At 34.1% G+C, this 21,891-nt stretch overlaps 1 long non-coding RNA gene across 1 annotated transcript; it reads left to right on the top strand.

Annotated features, from left to right (window-relative positions):
• The first annotated feature begins 3,148 nt into the window (after positions 1–3,148).
• LOC136834786 (uncharacterized) lies at positions 3,149–14,767 on the top strand. Its single transcript, XR_010851885.1, has 3 exons — positions 3,149–3,415; positions 5,342–5,794; positions 8,876–14,767. It is a non-coding gene; the product is annotated as an uncharacterized lncRNA (long non-coding RNA).
• Positions 14,768–21,891: the final 7,124 nt, after the last annotated feature.

Consider the following 21,891-nt stretch of genomic DNA (forward strand, 5'->3'; position numbering starts at 1 on the left):
ATTTCCTTTCTTATGTTCAAAGGCAAAACAGATCACTGAGAATTGTTAACACAGTAGGAAGCTGAACTTGCACGTTTAAGTTTATTGCAGATGATAATGTCGTTCAACTCTACTTATGTCTAATTAGGGACTTTTTACTCTTTAATCACATAAATGCACACGAGAGAGAGAGAAAGAGAGAGAGAGAGAGGGGTGGATCTGTCACCTAAAGTGAATGCTGGAGTGTGCCACATTGTCCAAAGACATATGTTTTAATAATTGTATTTTTGTAGTTTTTAATTTAGTTAGTAGTTTCAAAACATTTTCCAAATATACCTTAGAATAGCAAGTTATAAATGGCAAGTCCTGAGATCAATCGCACGAGTGTGCAGTTTGTGGCGGTCTACGTATTTGGCCCATTTCGCAAAGTATATGTCCATATACCCTATTAACCAATGTAGTGCTTAAAGTACCTTGCAGCCTCATCCCATATTGAACAGCGTGTGGTAGACCCATATACTGTTTTTTTTCTGTCATTAAGTTTTACCACATATTACACTGTTGTTGAGAGCTGCAAACCAAATAGTTAAAAACTATAAATTACCATTTTTGTGCAGTAAACATATACAACTTCTTTAGCAATATGAAGATAACTATCATTACAAAAACCTATTGTGCCATATCCACACACACATTTAAACTCCAAACTTTGTATTTCATTCTGATTTCTTGTATGTTCAATATAAGTAACAGAGTTGCAAATTTTATTGCCCAGGTTGTCAACAATTTTCTTACCATGCGGATTAGCAAGTATGCTATTATTTTCTTTTCTGCCTCCTTCATGAGTGAAAAACCTGACTGTCACTGGCTTCAGAATTAAAGGCTTATTTGCTATCTGTGGTGCAGTTTCTCCACTTAATGATCTAGGGGCACCGCTCTGCCTCGAGATGCATGTTTGTACTACAACTGTTTCTGGTATTCTTAGGACTATTATGTCAAGGTAGTACCACTTAGACCTACTACTGCGCCATTATTCCTTCTCGGGGATAGCTCCAGAAGGGATTAGCCTTCCAGTTCTCACTTACTCTTTCTGAATGCGGTTTCTAAACACACGGCCACCCCCTCGCCCTACGGATGTTCTGATGGGTCTTGATAGTCTCCAAAGATTGAAAGATGCTGATCAGAGGCAATGTTCATTTTGTTGATCATTATGTATGTATGTATGTATGTATGTATGTATGTATGTATGTATTAAAACACTATTCTGCCTTTTCATTGTTATAGTTATTTATGTTTCAAGTATTACCCCGATGGAATTTGTTTTTATTTCAAAAAGTTAAAAGTCCATGTTAGTCTTTTTCAAGTAATTCGTCTGCTTTGTTTGTGTTGCCAAAACTGTCCAAGCAGAAGTCCTTATAGAATACTTATTTTTCAAGAAAATATGACATTATTGGCAATTTAATTGATTATTAGTGTTAATTAATGTGTGATTATTATTTAAATAAGTAAAATTTAAATACCAATATAAATTTAAGATTCATTTTTTAATAAAAAGACGATAGTACTATTTTTGAAAACCACCAGCTCAAAAAACAGCAGACGAATTTTTTGCAGGGAAACATGCTTAAAATAATGATCCGACAGTTAAACAAAAACATTAAAAGGTATAAATAATGAAATACGGCAAATACAGTATGTTTTAGCGTTCATTTTCTTTATCATGGTAGATTTTACCTGAAATTTATCGTAGATAAAAGTGTTCAAGTTATGCAGCTTTTAAGTTTCCAGTTATTATTTTTTGCATAAAAATTTCAAAGTAATTTTTGCAAATTCCACTCTCCAACTTTAATAGCTAATTAGTCAGTAGGCATTTTGCGATTAGTATTTTAAATTGAACAGGTAAAAATTTCACAGAGCACCCAAAATTTTAGACAATCCCATATGCTTGCAGGCCTTACCAAATGCTCTTTATGGAACAATTTTAAATAAATCTTTCAAATGGTCAGCCCAGACTCATTTATGTATTTATAAATATAATATTATATAAATTCAATCGTGGTTAACCTTATTTTCTTTGACATTTTCAACGTTGTTGTGTTTACTTTTTAGTTCCGTTTACCATTTTGAATGATGTCAAAATCTCATTTTACAAGGCGACTTCACAAAAGTTCCCACAGATGCTAAAATCTTCTGTAAACACTTACATTTTTCGCACTTAATAACATAAGTACTTATATTTTTTCAAATTAAATTCTCTATATAGTCTTTTTTTACTATTTTTTAACACTACGAGGTGTTTAACATTTAGACGTCCGTCAAGTTTAAAGTTCGTCTTGCTGCTACTTTTACCAAACACTAAGAGCAAAGTACCTTTAAGATTAATAATTTTCAAGTAACACACATCGTGACGAGTACTTTTTAAAACTAATTCGTTAGTATACTTACTTTTTTATTTTATATTTCTATTATCGCTTTATAGAAATATTTATCTTCGTAAGTATTTTAAAGCTCAGACAATAGTTTTAAATCTAAAATTGGCTTTCCTTAAAATAGTTACCCTTTTATGTTTTTAATTTTATTTATTTTAGCCAAATGGGCTTACAAATGAATAAAATTTACAAACAGAGAACATTAGAATGTATTCTTAACTTGTGCGTTATATAATTTCTATAAAATTTCTCATATATTACGTAAAATTAAAGACTAAATCTTCGCGTAAATAAAAGTTTTCAATTACTATTTTTTTAAAAGTTACTTTTAACTGTCAATAGATGTCGGTAGCTGCATTGTTCACTGTTGCGAAGAACCTGAAGTTAACTATGAAAACTTGACGAAACCGCTAAATAGGAATAATAACTAGTATTTCAAGCTTTAAGCATTAATTTGTAATATGTAGGAATAATAACTAGTATTTCATGCTTTAAGCATTAATTTGTAGTATGATTTCGTGAATTGGAACGTTTTATAATTCTAGTCAGCTCTGTGATGGACACTGTCGAGGAAAATTTTACGTTTTTTGTCACGTTAAACTTATTTTTCCTTAACACTTGCTTAATTTGTGTATTTTATTCAGTCCAAGGTCACTGCATTCTTTACTTAATTATGTTATATCTTGTATCTATGGGTCCACAATAGAGGGGTTTTCAGTTAGTGTCTAGCCCTCCTCAGGAAATATACATCTAATAGAAGCTATAACTTGAGAATGATGATATAACGTATATGGAATTTCTGAAGGATTGTTATAACATCAGTCATTCGAATATACTAAAACTATCGAGAAATGATTCGAAATAGTGTTCAAAGTGTTGAAAGAACTCCTCGGATGAACGGGATAGTATTGGAACTTAGTTACGTCACTTGATACTGTTGACAAGTACACACGAAACATCGCATCACAATTTTACGTGATTGATTATTTGTCTACATTATATATCATGTAAGTCTGGTCATGATAATCGAAAGGACGCTAATGAATGTATTTGGTATATTAAAGTGGTATGAAGTGTTACTTGATTAAAAGTTTATTATGAAAAGGGATCTCCAGACTTAAAACCTGCCATAAGTTATTCACTAACGAAGCTACTGTCGCCTTCACCTTTAACCGCTAAGTCAACAATATAACGGCATTCCGTACTGTGCAAAGAGCCCTACAAAGATTAATAACCGAATTTTAAGTTGTTCATGGGCGGCATAGGGAGTGGTCTTCAGGCTAGAGGTGTATTCATGAAGGGATTTTAGGTAAAACTAAAGAATCCCACCCAGCTTCGTTCCTGCTAAGTTAGTTGTCTACCGGAATATTTAATGCCCCTTGCATGTTCTTTATGATTATGTCATATCTTTGTGTTTATGGTATTAACCATCTTTTGATTATGTTTTCACGTTCAACCCCAAGGGGCTGTTCCTAAACTGGACACCACACCTAACCTAAGCAAGGGGTAGTGAAGGATAGTTCATAATATGCAATCAAAATTTTGATCACGGTGCAGAAGAATATTTTTTCTTTCAACACCAAACCCTCTAATTTTGGTTGGGTTAGGCTAATGTAGTTCAAGGTAAATCAAGTTAGGTATATTTCAAAGAGGTTATCAGATTGCTAAGTGAAATACTATTTCTTTTCTTGTTTCAAAGGAACAATGGTGTTTATGAATGAAAGGTATTTTGATCTATTGTATAGTGATATTATCGTGATATTACTAAGCTTGGTATATAAATTAATATATACAGTAGGCTATACAATAAAGTGCAAATTGTGAACCATAAGCCAAGATGTTTTGGTTTTAATTTTTCTGCTCTTAGTTATAAAGAAAATTTAGCATTGCAACAATCATTAAACTTGCGGTGTTTTCTAGTTTTTATTATGTCACATTTAAGAATGTTTTGCAGTTTTAACTGACCAGTCTGTTTCTGTATTTGTTAAATGGATGAAGTATGTTACTGCTAATCTAGTTAGGTTTTGATACAGCAATGGTATCCAGGGTTTTATAATATGAGATATATCATAGCCTAACTTGAATCTTATTAGAGTAACGAACTTACTAATACCAGATAATTTTGGTGTGAAATTAAATCATGTCTTTGGTGAAATCCACTTTAAAGTTTAGTTGACAATGTGCAAACAGAATTTTTAACTTTTTGCTGAAATAGTTTAATTTGTAGAGCACTGAATGAGTTCAGCTCAGTTTAAGTAAATATAATTGAAAATGGGTCAAGTTAGACAAATTTTAAGACTATCAAATTGCTAATAAAGTACTGATGCTGCTTTTCATGTTTAAAAGAAAGTAGTGGCTGGTGTTTTAAATATACCTAGTGATTACCAGGCTTGATTAGTCAAACTGATTACTTAGACAATTGTTTCTTTTTTTGTAATGGCTAGTTATACATCAAAATTTGATGAATTTAAAACATTTTGAAGTAAACCGGACTGTTAAATCTGGCTATGGGAAAAGTGATGTATTTTTTTAGGTTAGGTTCTTTTAAGCATTTTTAACCATAGCTGTAAGCCTCTCAGACTTTTTTAGTGATGGTATGCTTTGCCATAATTGTTCCTCTTTAGCACTATGTTTTTGCTTGCAAGTAATTATTACAGCTGCAATTTCAGGAAATCAAATTATGTAAAACCATTATATTCCTGTTAAATGTAGTCCCAAGTAACCCTTTTAACCCTGCTCCTTTAAAGTGGATTTCACCAAAGACATGATTCATAGAGGTTGGCTTCAGAGGATATTAACCTTAACCCTTTGACTCATATTGATGAAATGAGGTTGCTCATCCCTTGCTGTTCCTACCCTGTTTGTGACCAACCACAGTTGAATAGGTTCATAAGTTATTGCTAAGGTATTTAGTGGCATCATGGATTTTTCAGGAAACAGCCATAAGTTTCTCTCGAGTACACTCCAGGGAAGAGGAATGTGGTGGCGGACACCCTGAGCAGATTGGACCAGATAGTGGGAACGGAATGGTCTTTGGAACAATCATTAGCAGACAGACTGTTCAAGTTGTGGGTAGGCCCCACTAGATCTGTTTGCATTGTCAAGGAATCACAAGCTACCCCTGTACTGCTCTCCAGTCCCAGACAAGAAAGCCGTGCAAGACGCATTCCAACACCAGTGGGACAACTTAGAAGTGTACGTGTTCCCTCCGTTCAGCCAAATCAGAAGGGTGAGCAACAGATGCTTCATTTCCCAAGGTCAAGGATGACGTTAGTAGCCCCAAAGTGGCCCCAGGCGGAGTGGTATGCGGATCTTCTACATCCTCTGGTAGACATTCCAAGATATCTGCCCATAACACCAAATCTGCTAAAACAAGAGTACAGCAGGTGAGTACATTGACAGTAGATGCCCTCCAACTTCACGGCTGGAGACTATCAAGCAACTACTCAGAGAGAAAGGTTTTTCTAAAAAAGTTGCAAAAGTCATTGCCAGCTCAGTTAAACAATCCTCAATCAAACTCTACCAAGGGAAGTGGACGATCTTTTTGGATTGGTACAGTAAAAGGAATTTACATCCCCTCAAAACAATTATAAAAAATGTAGCTGAGTTCCTTCTTTTTCTGAGACATGAGAAAAACCTCTCTGCATCGGTTGTGAAAGGATACAGAGCTGCCCTCTCCAAATTGTTTTAAAGCAAGGGGCATGGAGTTGTATGCATCTTGGGAATTATCAGATATGATAAAAAATTTTGAGAAAAGTTGTTCCCCCAGAGTTCTAAAACCACCTGAATGGCATTTAACCAAAGTTTTGGCTTCTTTGACTAAGTCTCTGTATGAACCTATCAAGACTTCTTCAGACAGGGACTTGACCTTCAGGACAGTGTTTCTTCTAGCTTTGGCATCAGCAAAGAGAGTAGATGAGATTCATGCACTTTCATATGATGTCACTCATACCCGTGGTTGGACAGATTGGCTTTTAAATTCTTCCTGTCTTCATTGCAAAGACACAAAATCCAATGTCTCATGACCCAAGGTTTGATGGCTTCTCCATTCCCTCTCTTAAGGATTTTGTTGGCAACAAACGGGAGGAAATGTTGCTATGCCCAATACATGCTGTAAAACTGCTGTACCTGAAGCACACAGCCTCCCTCAGACCAGCGCAGCATAGACTGTTCATTAGTAGGGGGTGAACTAAGAAGGAGATTTCTAAGAATACAGTCTCCTTCTGGCTGAGAGAAGTGATAAACAAATCCTACAGTTTGGAACGAGATGTATCTCCTGTCCCAAAAAATATCAAGGCACATGACATCAGAAGTATTGGCTCTATAGTTGCTTTTAAGAAGAACTACATTGTGGGACACAGTCTTAATGGCAGGGTTTGGAAGAGACAAACTACCTTTACATCTTTTTATTTAGAAGCTTTGAGGCACAAATCCTTTAACACTTTCTTCACCTTGGGTCCATTGGTAGCAGCCCAGCAAGTGATGTGAAGGATGTGGACTCTTAACTCTGTTGGCATACGTGGACGGTTCCCTTGCTTCGTGACCGCTTGGTTCCAACAGGTTCTGAACATAGACCTTCTTGCTCTGTTGGTAATGTAGAGCTGACACAATAGCTCCGTTACGTTGCTTAGGTGTCCACAGACGTTCCATGAGAAGATTGAGTATTAAGGGTGAGTATTATTCTCTAAACATTCTTTTTCATGTAGCTTTCATGCTAATTTTTTTATTTTTGAGAGATTACTCTTCCTCCCCTCTATGAGTCTCCTGATCACAGGATGTTGTGGAATTATATCAGTATTGGAACAAATGACAAATTAAACAGAAATTTGTATTTTTCCTAACATACAAACCCACAACATCATGTGACTTTAATTTCCCTCCTCATTCCACCCGTCTTGCCTGATCTCTCTCACGTCCTCCTTGGGGAAGCGTGTGGCACAGTGCCACTCCATCTAATTCACAATTGAGGGTATGAGGTACTGGGTACACCTTAAGTAGCCAGTGCTACTCTTCAAAGTGAGTCTATCATAGCCGTCTGCGCATGCATGCCTAGGGATACTCCTAATCACATGATGTTGTGGGTTTGTATGTTAGGAAAAATACAAATTTCTGTTTAATTTGTCATTTCTAGCTGGAGAGGGGGGGTTGTTAACCATTGAGATAATAATAATGATAGTTGGGAGGAGACCTTCTCAGAGGGCAGTAGCATCGAAAATAATGGCTGTTCCTACGGCATTCAGTTTGTATAGAGTCTTCTTTATTCGTCTTACAATGTTCTTTTCATCAGTGTGTCGCTGGTGTATTAAGTATCTTAGGGACATATAAAGTTTTTTATAAAGTTTTCCTGTTGTCTTAGTTTTATTACCTCTTAACGTTTTGACACACGCTCAGGTGGTGATTTACAAAGAGTGAATGAATTAACGTTTTGACACACGCTCAGGTGGTGATTTACAAAGAGTGAATGAATTGACATGCAAATTACATAGGTAATTCAATCCTTTCATTTTTTGTCAAAACATTAGAGGTAATGAAACTAAGACAATGGTAAAACTTTATATGCCCCTAGGAAACTTCATACACCAGCTACACACCGATGTAAAGAAGATTGAAAGACAAATAGAGAGGACTCTATACAAATTGAATGCTGTAGAAATAGTCATTATTTTCAATAATAGTAGTAACAATAATAATTTTATTCTCATTGTAGACCAAATGTTATAACATTAACAGTTTACTATTGCAGACAGTAAGTGGACACTTGATGTCTGATTATAGCTAATTGTGTGCTTATTTTGATAAGGTGCCAACTAAAAGACCTCAGTTTTCCATGATTTAATCAATTTATCATCTTTCCAGTGATCTATGGCTTGCCAGTCTTTTATGGATGCCAACTACATTATTATGACTGTTTTGTTATGCTGCCATGCTAGATGTGATACATTTTTGTTAAATCTCTTTGAAGTGAATGGTAGTGTAAAGTACAGGTTAGTTTTGGGTGGGAACTATATGTAATTCCTTTTCTGAAGTTATCTAGACAATATCCTAATCAAGTCTATAATACAGGGGCTTTGTTACCTAACAGGAATTGTTAGTAATCAGACAGCTAGGTGTCTGTGAAATTCAGGTGCTACTGTAACATCTAATTCAGATTCATAACTGTTTATTATAGTTTGCTGATTGAAATCTACACCAAGAAACCTCTGTCACTTTCTTTTTAGTGGTCTTTGCAGTGCAGTCTAACCTTTATTTGCTTCGGTATTTATTGTGACTAAAAATTTTTATCAAGATGTCTGTGATAAAAAAGACACTCAACACTAGTCTGAAAAGACCCTGTCACATTTGTGTCCTCTGTAAAGGGTCATAGGTATAGGGTGCCTGTGGCATTTGTTAACTAATCTTCATCATGATACCCTGTAAGCCAGGAGATCTTAGTTTGACATGCACTTAATTTCTTCGTATCTTTTCAGGAGAGCATCAACAGCCTTCATGCATAAGTAGGACAAGTTGATTAGAACCCAGTCTTGTACTTGGAAGTCCACAACAATATGCTGTGAAAGAAGAGTGACAACCTCAAGAGACTACAGCATACTGAAATTTATCAAAGTTTTTATTAATGTATGTGTTAGTTTATCAGGGTCATAACAGTGCCTGTTAACCCTGCTGAGTAGAGTTCACCCTTTCTTGTACAGTAATTTCTTAGTAGGAACAGTGGTAGCCTTTTAAGTGAAGTAGTTCACGATGGTCTGAATATATAATTTATAACCTAAACCTGCAACAGGTTCAATATTTCAGGGTATATGTTTCTCACATTCTTTTTTCAATATAATGGATAGCCTCTAGCTTAGTATTATTTGGGATACAAGGATTTTTTTACTTGAATTTTTTTATTAGTTATATTACTGGTTCTAAAGTAGCTCAGTGTTCATCTGTATACTGTATAGTTTTCATACTTGAAACTTGGTTTAATACAACTTGTTAAACGTTTAATATCAGCTGAAATATTGCCCATTATGTTTCGTTTAGTTCAGCTTATTTCATTTTATATAACGTAGTATATATTCAAAAGACATTTCTCATCTTGATATAAACTGAAAAGGAACTCATGAAGCCTCAGGATATGTAATCTTTTTCTGTTTACATAGTATTAATCATAAATTTCTTATCATTGTTATTTCAGCTGCTGGGTAGTCATGGCAACTTTGATTTTTTTTTTTATATAGGATAGTCTAGTATGTTTAAGGTTAATATTTTTGTTAACTTTCTTCAGTACCACTTGTCAGGTAATTGATTATATTTTAGAATACATACATATTCGCTTAGAACTTTAGTTTTCATGTGCAGTATCTACTAGGTTGTTGTTCAATGCATACTCATCTGAGTAAAGAGATTTTACAACCTAGTTCTGTTAAGATTCATGATAGGTATTTTTACTATTCTCAGTCATTTTTATGAAGTGGATATGTGACTAAAAGTGGTTCATTAGTTAGAAAGAGGAGGCTTGATTGATTTTATTGAATATATTGATTATAGCCAATCTAGATAGGAGTAGTTTTTTATAGGAATAGTTTTTTGAAATAAAATCTACAAGTTGTTAATCTTCATAGAATTGATACTATTTTCAGCTAAATTACAAATGACACCTGATAGTTTTTCTCAGTGAGTTATAGATAGATGAAGCAGCTTACATCATAGTGAGGACTTGGAGTATAGCTTCTAATACATACTACTCACAGCCTTAATCCATGGTTTGCTTCAGCTATTGAATTTATATCACTTAATTCAGAATTGAGTTTTCAATAGCTTCTAGGTTGTGTGTCAGAGTAATGTTATGTAAGCATTAGAATTTATACCTAACTCAGGGCATAGGTTACTTACAGGCTTTTTTGACATAGGAGGGATATCACAGACTGAAGTACTCACATTTTTACATTGTAGGATAGGAAATATTTCAGAATTTAGGTTCTTAGTTTTTATTTTAATCATGTTAACAAAAGGAGAATTTGGTATAATTATCATGTGATTGAATCATTTTATATCCATACAGTAAAAAGCTTGCCATGAAAATATTGGATTTTGGTTACTATTCAACAAAAATGGTAACAAATTATGCACCATTGAGTATCCTGTTAAGAGCATAATTACCGTGGCATCTCTGCATATCTCCAGACACTGCTGAAATATGAAAGTCCCAAACTGAAGTGTTACTTTAAGAATAGTTTCATTTAGTTGACAAAAGTATTGCTGATAAGTGGTGTACAATGAGTAAACTGGTTACGGGAGTTTGCCATTACTATGGTATTATAGTTAAATGAATTAGGCAATACTAGTCATTTCTCCAGTTGAATGCATTACTTAGAGGGCATTTTGTTTTTTCTGAAAATAATACAGTACTTTAGGTAAATAAATCATTAAGTAAACTCACATTCAAAGTATTGTTTTAAATGGGGCTAGGTTTTGTTAACAATTTTTATCTTGCGTATGAATAAGTAAACTCAAGGATATTTTTGTTATATGAATGAATAAGCAGCCTTAATTATGAGAACTGTTTATTTCAATACTACATTGATGGGTTGACTGTATTAAAAGATTCAAATCCATTTTTTCACTAGAGAATTAAATATCTTGACATATTGTAAAAGGGAAATTAGTTTCTTGGTGAACTTTTTAACAATTAGGATAATAGGTGTTCCATTAACTGTTATTATTAAGCAAAGTATCGCTTTCCTTGTAATGTTTTCACATAGAGATTGATTTACCACGAATGGTGTAAGTTCGTGTAAGGTTAGGTTGAAGAAGCTAAACAGCCAAGTGGGAAGAGATAAAGGGAATTGATTCAAAGTACTGTAAAGGGAAGATATTTTTTATAGGTATACTTGCCCTAAAAATGACTCAGTATGAAACTATGTAAATTACGGGTCATTTCAGAGCATCAGTGAAATTTCAGAGTAATCAAAACTCAGATAATAATGGAAGAGTTTTACCTTGAGTTTTATCTTGACTTAGGAACAAAGCACATCAGTCGGTGTTTGCATTTTTATTCTGTAGAGGACAATTTCTAGATGTATTTGGCTTTACACACTTAGATTATGTCAGAAATTCACTTGAGTGAAATGTTCTGTAAATTTTTGAATTCGTGGTGCTGCATTGTCCTGACTTATGAAATTTTTATGTGTTAATGCATTAATCATACTTTATTTTTTTAATGTTAGCATATTGTGTACAATTCTCGTTGCATTGCAGTATGTGATCAAGCCAGGATTCAGTTAGTAGTGATTGTTAGAAATTTAACCTAATAATTTGAGTAGTAAGATAATTATTGTATTACCAAGTTTTTTATTTATTTTGTTGTTCAAGGACTTCTGTATTTCAGCTATTTCCCCAGTTCTCAATAAGTCTCTTAATTTAGCTGTGAAATGAACTAGAATCATTTTTAGTAGACTCATGACACAATAGAGCAAGAGTAAAATTAATTTAAACTATCACATGACCAATATAATCTAGGTTTGAGAAATTTCCAATTTAACATAGAGCCATACCAAGTGTCTCCTTTGTCTGAAGTAAGAACCATACAAATTGTCTCCATTGTCTGAAGTCTTCAATAATGTGAAGTAGCAGTAATTCTGTGCAGTGTTGTTTAGCCATAGAAACAAAGGTAGGAAGGTTTTTCAATTACTCTTAGTAATCTAGAAGTTGTTTCTGCCTCTAGAACCCTCTCGCCTTTCCATTCTTACTGGATTTCCTGTTTTTGTGAGCTTGAAGATCAGAGCATTTTAGCAGCTGGCAGCAATAAACCTACACTTTGGAATCATCCTCATTTTCAGTTTTTAATTATAAATTTTTAAGAAGTTGCAGTACAGTAAATAAGATCTGTATAATTCATAGGGACAGACCCTTCGCGTCAGCCGTACGAGAACTACGAATGTTAACTCAGTAGTCTGGTTAATCTATTTATGTAATGCAATGATGATAATTTTGCTGATTGACCCAGTACACTTTACACCCATGAGGCTTCCTTCAAATTAACACACCTCGAAGTATTTTTGTTTACATTGCTAAAACAGCTTTGTTCCATTTGTGCTTTGCTGAAGTCTTATATTCATCTCTGAAGCATCATTTCACATTCCATGTACTGCTGAAGCTATCTGTACACTGTTCATGTACACTCTTGGCAAACTTTACTGGAGGAGTCTTGTACCTAAATGTTTTGCTAGACAACCCCACCCCATGCACACAGTACAATTGGTGCTTATCATGTTTCATTCCACATAAGGAGTAAGAGAGAGAGAGAGTAATGTTTTCACTCTATGTTCATATCTTTTGTCAGTCCAAGATCACAGGTATTTGGTTCGTAATTTGTTGTGGGTATGAATTTGTGGTGAATTTGGTTGTAGAATTATTTGTTTAGGAAAATTATAAAGGTTGTGTCATAAATTTTGAGTAGTTAATGTTTTGTGCCATGATTCATATTATGAATTTCTCCCACTGTAATTTCTGGGAGTGAAGGCATTTTATATTTATAATTGAGAACAAACTGAGAACTAGAGCACTCTTTAGATATTAAATCTCTAAATCTGGGGAGGTGAAAGAAAACTATAAATTATTGCCCATTACCAAGGGATGTAAGGTGAAGTACAGAAGTCCTCATATATATAATTTGGGGAGGTAGAATATTGAAAAGTTTATAGATTGAAAATTGGAAAAATTTAAATAAAGGACTCCTTGGAGCCAGCATTGCAGTGTCCTGAGCAGGGAGTATTCTCAGTTGGAGGTTTTATAACCAGTCGGGTAGCTAACTCGAAGAGCTACTTTCTAACCTGACAGCAGATGGTGAAGATGGGAAAATCCTATACAGTATACTTTCCTTGTGTTTTCTCAGATGTTTTCCAGTTTACTGTCTTACTGCTGAAGAGTGATTGACCTTTCAAATGTAAAAGGAGACTGTTATGTACAGGTGGTGCAAGGAGGGTATGGTAAGGTTACCAGTAGGACAAGCACTCATGACTGGCTCTCGTGACTATATTAGTACAGAGGCAAGTGCTTGCTTGACATAGTGTCTTATGATCCGACGTTGTGACCCTGTAGATTTTTATTGCCAGAATTTTGTATCAAATGGGTATGATGGCCAAAAAAACTTTGTTCACTTTTTTCATGTATAACATGTTATAAAATCTACGGTTTCATACATTTTGCCATTCAGTTTTCAGTTCTTTGTTACAGAACTTGTCTTGTATTTCGTCTTGTGGAAAATAGGAAACATGAAGCAAAAGGCAGGGATTTATGATGTATATATTGTCAAATGTGTTAGCCTTTTTATAACTGGGTTTGTAGCTGATAGAATTCATACTTTAGCATTGTGGATAAATTTATTTGTGAATACTTTTGGATAGGGTTATTTGACCTGTCTTTAGAGTTTTATCTTTTTAAGACTGGCTTAGCCTCACTATAGAGAATTGACTGAAATTACTTAGTATTGTTAGATGTTAAAATAAGGATATGAATGACTTTAAAGACTTTGATTACTGTTTAAGAAAGATTTTAATTTTGAGGAAGTTTTTTACTTGGAAGGTAATTATTAGATTTCATTGTTTAAAATGCCATTTCTTTGCCAAATTCATGTAAATTTAGTGATGTATTATAAGAAAATTTAACTTGCTGAGCATCATTTACTGAGATTAGATTAGGGCCAGATATGTCATTTTTGCAGACATTTGATTAACTCCTGTTTTTTTTTATGGTAGTTTACATGAAACTTTGTTTCACAAATTTATTGTTAAGGACTGAATATGATGTATATTCCACCAGATGTCTTAAAATGTATAATTTAAGTGTATTAGGACATTTAGAAAGATATAAAAGTTATCCTTTGGGTCGAGTATGTGACAATACTTTTAATCATGCTTTGGACACATGCTGTCATTTCCAAAGGGGGTACCAGCCTGGGGCTTAAACACCTTCTCGTCATAGGTTGACATTTTATTTGTGTATTTGACATAAAGAATGGATAAATACTACAAAGGCCATGTTTTAGAGGATGTGCGAGAAACTTTACAAATTGATAACATTGTCAGTAATTAGACGGAAATGGGTTTCAATTTGAATCTTGAGGAATTTATGATGGATGTTTTGTGTCAGAGTGAACAGAAATGAATGCATTTGACAAATTTACCAATATACCACCATACTACAAGGCATGATAGGAGTTTTGTGGTTCTGTATCTTGGACTTGACTGATTGTGAAAGCTGATTCTTACAATAACGGTTTTCCTTGTCATTGAATGCAGATGAGGAAACTGTCCTTATCTTTAGGATACCTTTCTGATTGAAAGATTTCACTGATGTGAAATAATTACTATGAAAAGTTTGGTCAAATTTTATTGAAATACTGTGCAGGTATCTCCCCATTTACTTAATTTCATTTTATGATAAATCGAGTTTGCAATGGGGTTAGCAGTTCCCATGGTTTTGATGAAGCAATACTGATACGACAATATTGAAAATATTTTAAATTTCGCGCACAATGGTCACAGGCATCAGCGTATGATGGCATTGTGAACTTCGTGGAGTTTTATGTTTATGATACAATAATTCATATGTTATGTTTATGGTATAGTAATTCATATTTCATTAAAGGATATGTATATACAGTACTGAGAGAGAGAGAGAGAGAGAGAGAGAGAGAGAGAGAGAGAGAGGGGCATGTTGACATTAAAGCGTAATACAGTAACACACTTTTACACTATTTTGTTTATATTTTATGCTATAGTGTTTTCGTTTATATCTTTACTGCATTTTCTCACATTTTTCAGTTTTATAAACCAAATTATAAATGCAATCAAGTCCATGGGGTATGTACTACATACACACTCGATTCCATGCTGTCGGTGAACATGTTACAGCCTGTTGGGTTTTGTCTTGCCTACTTATGAAATAAGCATTTTAAATATTTTTATGGTGATTAGAGATGAAATATTCTCTTGTTTACTGTTGTGTGCTAATCATACTTGAATATACTAAACTTGTAATAAAAACGGTGCAGTGAATCAAGTAAGGCAAAAAAAAAAACACACGTATGTATGCACACAGACATTCAAATGTGCCGTGAACTTTCGTAATTTTATATTTGTGATACATAATATTAATTCATATATCATTAAAGGATATATACAGTGATACATAATATTAATTCATATATCATTAAAGGATATATACAGTACTGAGAGTTTAGTAAACATATGAATAGGTGGGAAACAGGTGTTTTGTGATTGTGAGGGATTTTAATAATTTTACTTTTAGCCTAAATTATGTTAGTGTACCTTTGTATACCTGTTTTACTGTTATGTTAAAAAATAATAGTACAGTAACAATTCCATTAATACATTAGTTTCTTTGAGCAACTACAAAAATAATTTTCATAATTTTTTGGTTAGTGGGCTGAATCAGCTGATTCTGAGAGACACTTTTTTTAGCCACATATTATGATGATAATATATCATTATAATAATACAGTATAAATGAATTCTGTAAGTAAAATAACCTTTATCTTAAATACAGCTGTAATAGACTATTTAACTTTTGCAAATGAGTACTACAACTGTAACACCTGGGTTAGCCTAGGTCTGTAGTTCACACATAGTCTACACTTTTTTATCTTGTGTATGGTAATGCAATATGGTAACAACTGATAAGGAAGTTGCTGTATAAAAATACATTAATGGTCACAAACCATAGTAGGCTGTGAGTTTAGCATAGGCTAGGCTACCATATATGTATAGATTGTACTGTATACCCTATTGTAGGCTAGGGTAATTTCAAGTAATGTTTTTTTCAAGGAGCAATGGGGATTTTGTAACATAACCCCATCGTAAATGGGGAAATACCTGTAGAAGCTATGGATAGTTACCCTTTTCTGACAGAAGTTACCCAAAAATTGAATGCTAGTTTGGAGATGTTTATTTAAGTGTATGATGGTTGATTGATTTCATGTGTTTGCAGGTTTCCACTGGGGGTTTGGTGAAAATAAAATTGCAATAATGTTTACCTGAACTTGGTGTTGGCTTTCTGAATTGGAAATATTGTACATGTCCTTGATGCCATGTGGTTATGTAATGGTTGTACTGTTTTGAGGAATTGCATGGCCTGGAGTGCACTGATGGAGTACATTGTTGGTGATTTGAGATTTTGTTTTTAGCTTAGTAGTGATTTAGGTTCAAAACTGATTTAGCTTTATCAGTGCACAAAGACTCTAGGGGATGATTCTGAAAGGTCGATTATGATGGAATTGATTTTATTCAGTATGGGATTCATATAATATGCCTTCATGATTGTCTAGTCTTGGTCCAAGAAAAAATTTGGTTTGTGACAACAGAGTACAGTATGTAATATGGAAAGAATTAGTTTGAGATTGTTATGTTTGGCTTTTGGAATTTGTAATAGTCTGGTATTCAGATGTTATTTTGTGACATTGGCTTCGATATTCAGATGTCAGGTGGTGACAGAGGATTTGGTATTCAGCACTTTGTAGATGACTGTGGATTTACCATTTAAAAACACATAGTGATATTGAAATTTTGTATTTCAAAAGTAGTTGATGGCACTGGAATTTGGTGTTCCAGTATTAATTCAGGGAGGTTGTCGCTCACTTTGTGTTTGTAACAGCTGAGATTGACATTGTTACATCAGTTTGTGATATTGAGTTTGAGATTCGGATTATTTATGTCAGTGGTTCTCAAACTAGGGGTAATAACCCCTGTGGGGGGGGGGGTAAGGAAGCCATTTCTGGGGGTTAACGAGTCACTTTCTAAAAGTAATAGTTCTTTAGAGTAAAATTAAGTAAATTTATAAATAATAACGATAAAAAAATGAACGAATAAATGAATTAATTCATAAATAATACAGAAGTAACTCTGAAATCTAAATTCTTTATTTCTTAAGACTTGAGTAAAAGTAAATTTTTTTTCTTACATGTAAAATGCATTAGAAATTAAGTATTCCAATATTTTTCTTACCTTTATATTATAACTTCACATGACTGAAGAGGAATTGGGTAGGGGTAATGGTGATCTATGACACCACTACTGGGGCTAGTGATACCAAAAGATTTGAGAACCACTGGTGTACGTTCTTTATAGTAATCTGGGCTCCAGGTGATAATACGGGTCTTTATTAGTGATCAGTGATAAAATTCACTAAAGTATCAGGAAAGTGAACAGTGCAGATTATGTTGTGTTTCAATAATGTGTGAGATTCAGAAAGTGTTTATGGTCAGTTGGGATTCAGAAACTGTTTATGGTCAGTTGGGATCCAGAAAGTGTTTATGGTCAGTTGGGTTTCGGGAAGTCATGTTTTTGGCTATTTGTTGATTCAGAAAGTCTGGTAGTTTCTGATTAGTTTTTATTTAGAAAGCCTGTCGGCTTATACTTTGCATTTCATGAAATCTTTTTTTGGTATAGTTTACATTTTGTGAAATCTATTAGTTTATAACCATGGGATATTTCAGGAAGTTTCTTATATTTCATTCAGAAAGTTCATGTCGAGACATGTGCATTCAAGAAGTTCGTTATTGTATGATACTTTTACTCCTAGAAAATCTGTTGTCTTGATAATTAGAAAGTCTTCCTTCAGCAGGTCGTTTTTATATCTTTGCATTTAGAAAATGTGTTGTTTTATGATAGGTTTGTGGTTTAGAAAGTCTGGTAGTTTGTGATATTCTCGTTAAAGAGAAGTGGTTAGTGTTACTGCTCTTTGACAATGCTCGTGTGACTGTTTTTGCCGTCAGGGAGTCTATTGGCTTGTTCAGTTCTGTTGACAGAATGTCTGATAGCTTAAAAAGTCTGTTAGTTTCTGGGATTTTTGTAGTAGGCGTCTATGGGCTTATGCGTTTTTCTTATTTGAAAGTTCATTCATGCAATTATGGCTTAGGATGTCTTGTAGATTGTGATTTTTATGCTAAAAAATATGTTAGCACATGTGATTTTTGCCTTAAAAGTCACAGATTTGTAATGGTTTTGTCTTGAAAGTAGTTTGATTTGGGAGATTTTTCATTCAAGGAAGTGTTTGTCCAGGAGTTCTCTTTCCCAGATACAGGAGAGGTTTTATGTCCGGAAAGTGAGTTAGTTTAGGAAAAACGTTCTCCTGAGTAGAGAGGTTGTTAAGTTAGAAGTGTATGTTTAGAAAGCCAGTTTATTCAAGGGAGCTTTTTTTTTTCATCTAAAACTTCGTTTTGTTTGTGATATTTTTGTATGAAAAGACTGTTGGTTTTCCACCTAGAAAGGACTTTTTTTTACTTGGTGTGTCGTGAGTCTTTGCTTAGGAAGTTTGTCATTTAAGGGGAGTAGTGTGCCTGGAAAATGTCAGTTTGAAAGACTTTTGTACCAAAAATTGTGTAAGCTATGTACCCAAAGAGTGTACAAGTTTGGAAGAGTTTTGTACCTATAAAGTGTATCAGTTTGGCAGAGTTTAGTACGCAAAATGTGTGTCAGTCGGGAGAGTTTTATGCAAAAAAAATGTGTTGGTTTGAGAGAGTTTTGTGCCAAAAAAGTGTGAATTTGGGGAGTTTTGTACCTGTTAAATGTATCATTATTAGGGAGTTTTGTACCCAAAAAGGGCATCAGTTTGGGAGAGCTTTATACTCAGAGTATCAGTTTGGGAAATTATTGTGCAAAGTGTCAGTTTTGGGAGAGTTTTATTCCAGAAAAGTTTCGGTTTGGGAGAGTTTTGTACCTGAAATGTATTGAAGGTTTGAAGACTTTTGTACATAGAAAGTTTGTTAGTTTGGGAGTGCTTGATGCCATTTGTGTCATTTTATTTAAAAGTTTTAAAGAAGTGGGTTATTGTTCTTTAAGAAATGAGGTGAAAATTCAAGAATACATCCTGTGTTACAACCAAAACATGCTTAAAGTTACTGAAAGCTTGAGACCCTCAACAGTTTGGTATTATCTTTTTAAGGGCAAGTCCTGATGTGTAATGTCCTAATTGAAAGCAGTAACTTCCCATGAAGTTTTTTCCAAATCAGCACTTGTAGCATTGGTAGTCCAGTTCTGATGTTCAGTATGAAAAGGCTTTGTCCATCATTCTTTAACTGGTCAATTTAAAACCACAGGTGGTAGTGTCTTGTGGCCCTGCTGAAGTGAGCATGTGAAACAATCTTTTTGAATTGTAGGCTTGCTCTAGTGAGCAATATGAAATTGTGTTTTCTTAGACTTGTTGCCCTGCTCAGTATAAAACAGCATTTTTTAATACTCTTTTGTTATTCTGGTAAGCCAAACAAACAGAAATGTTCGTAGTCTTTGTAGCCCAGTTCTGGTGGTTAGTACAAAACTGCGGTTTTCAGTCTTGTAAAAAGGGGAAGTTTAAAGATTTGAAGTAACGATCAGGCTCCAAAACACCCGAACAAATGTTCCAATCGATTGATGGACATTTCCTCCCTAATTACTTGGCAATGGGATTATTTTGTAAGGTACTATCGCACAAAACCTGAACTGGCCTGGTGGTCCGCGTGTAAGGTGAAGGTTGACGTTAGTCCGACCTGCTGCCCTGCTGGGGGTGGAAGAACGGGGCAGGAGGACATTAGCTTTGCACGTCTCCAACCATTTACCTGACTCAATCACTTACATTAAATGGTGTTGGGCTGTAAGACGATTTATTAGGCATTTGAGTCACTTGTCTGCTTTTGGAGAGACTGTATGTGTCTTGGTGTAATTAATTGCTTTTGTTGTAACAAAGACTGAAGGATGACTTGTAGTTTTGAATAGGATAAAGTTAAGTGAATTTTGTCTTTAGTTTTTTTTAGTTTCTTGTAAATCTCATTTATAAGACATCTGAGAAGAATATAGATGATTGTTCAGACTTATTAAATAAATATTGTATTCAAAAGGCAACCGTCTTGTAAACTACTGTTAATAAAGGTAGCACCAAATAAGTATGTAACTTTAAAGAGTTTTAAATCTATTGTGAAATTTAATAGTGATTGGTTAAACATTCTTGCTTACAGAATTTCAAAATGTTCGCTTTTTAACTTTGTGCATCATCATAAAGCAGTAATTTCTGAAATACAGAAGTTGAGTATGTATGACATACAAAAACGTAATTCAGTAAAAATTTTTTGTTCAATTAAAATGGCAAAAATGGATTTCAAATAAAAAATATATAGCAAAGCCTCAAAAATGTACTATTAACTTTGTTACACCAAATTAATATAAATAAATAGTAAGCTTTGGTTAGGTATATGATGCTATAATTTGGTAATTGGTGCTCTGCAAGTTATAATAAAGTGCATTATATTAACAAATTAAAGTAAATATAGTCGGTCATGGAAAGTTTACTGGAGGAACGAGATCTATGATAAAATTATTAAAGTCCCATTTGGTCATTTCAATTTTTAAAAAGTGCTCCGAGATTCTTTTTTCTAGAAAAGGAGTAAAATATTTTGAAGTCAATAGTGTAACATTTCTATATCTGTGGGTTGTCAATGTAATTTTTGTCATAAGCAGTTTCCCATGACGTGTTACATCAGTAACCAGTGCTAGTTAGAAATTTTAGTCTCGTGTTGATAAACATGGCTCATGCTCAGTTTTGCAATTATTGAGAGCTTGATATAAAATCTGATGGCAAAGTCTTATCACCATAAATATATTTTAGCAAACTCCTTGTTGAGAAAATTGTCGGTTTTTAATATAAATATCTCTGAAGAAAGATAAATATCCCTATTTATTAAAATAAGTGAATTATCCATTAAAGCTCTGTAGGTTAAGGATATTTTTCAGCTACAAAGTCTGTATGGAAATGGCAAATAACCGAGAATATATTTAGCATAGATAGTGTCTTTCGGCTTAAGGTTCGTTTTCTATGGGACGAATAAAAGACCCGTTTTCTGTAACAAGAAGTTGAAGACCCAGTTCGAAATCAACGAAAACTTAATGGCGAACACGTATGTTTATATCCCGTAGGGTTTTGTAACGTTATTCATGGAGGCAATGAACTTTGGCCATTATCGAGTTCTCTTATAAAATTCTGGCTTTAAAAACTCTAAGGGTTTTCACAATCATGTTTAAGGCACATGTCACACCAAGTTCATGCCTTCAAGTACGAAATAACAGCCATGTTCATGCCTTCAAGTACGAAATAACAGCCATAAGACTGACATCTTGAAAGGCTTGTCATAGTGGTGTATCATTACCTCCCCCCAAACTAGAACTTCCAATACACAACGAGTCTTGCAAGTTTGGAAGGGTCTACCTTCTTCAGAGAAAACGGGAATCTGGGAAAGCACAGAGGAAATAAATAGGCTTTTCCCGTCCTTGTAGTCAGCCGTAAGTTTAGAAAATAGAAAACTGACTGGTTATAAATACCCCCTGCTAAGGACACTCCTTTCTCGGGACATTACAATGCTGGCTCTAGCGGGGGGATAATTTTTTTTTCTCCATGCATGTAAAGATCGAATGTCACATTTGAAAACGTTTTTTATGGATGTAATAAAACTAAAGTC

This window comes from Macrobrachium rosenbergii, chromosome 54 (assembly GCF_040412425.1).
Source record: "Macrobrachium rosenbergii isolate ZJJX-2024 chromosome 54, ASM4041242v1, whole genome shotgun sequence".
NCBI classification, from domain to species: domain Eukaryota; kingdom Metazoa; phylum Arthropoda; class Malacostraca; order Decapoda; family Palaemonidae; genus Macrobrachium; species Macrobrachium rosenbergii.